The following is a 230-nucleotide window of genomic DNA, read 5'->3' as shown; positions in this document are numbered from 1 at the left end:
AATGAGTTTCATTCTATGAGATGAAAGAGTTCTGGAGATAGATGGTGGTAATATTTACACAACAATGTGAAAATATTTAATGCCACTGAACCATACACTTAAAAATGATTAAAATGACTAATTTTATAATTAGTCATCTTATTACAATTAAAAATTTTAGAGCCAGGGATTTAGCTCAGTCGTTCCACCGCCTGCCTTGCAAGTGCAAGGACTGGAGTTCGATCCCCGGT

This window comes from Fukomys damarensis, unplaced genomic scaffold, assembly GCF_012274545.1.
Source record: "Fukomys damarensis isolate Sample0158 unplaced genomic scaffold, DMR_v1.0_HiC HiC_scaffold_30, whole genome shotgun sequence".
NCBI lineage: Eukaryota > Metazoa > Chordata > Mammalia > Rodentia > Bathyergidae > Fukomys > Fukomys damarensis.
This window is presented reverse-complemented; position numbering follows the sequence as displayed.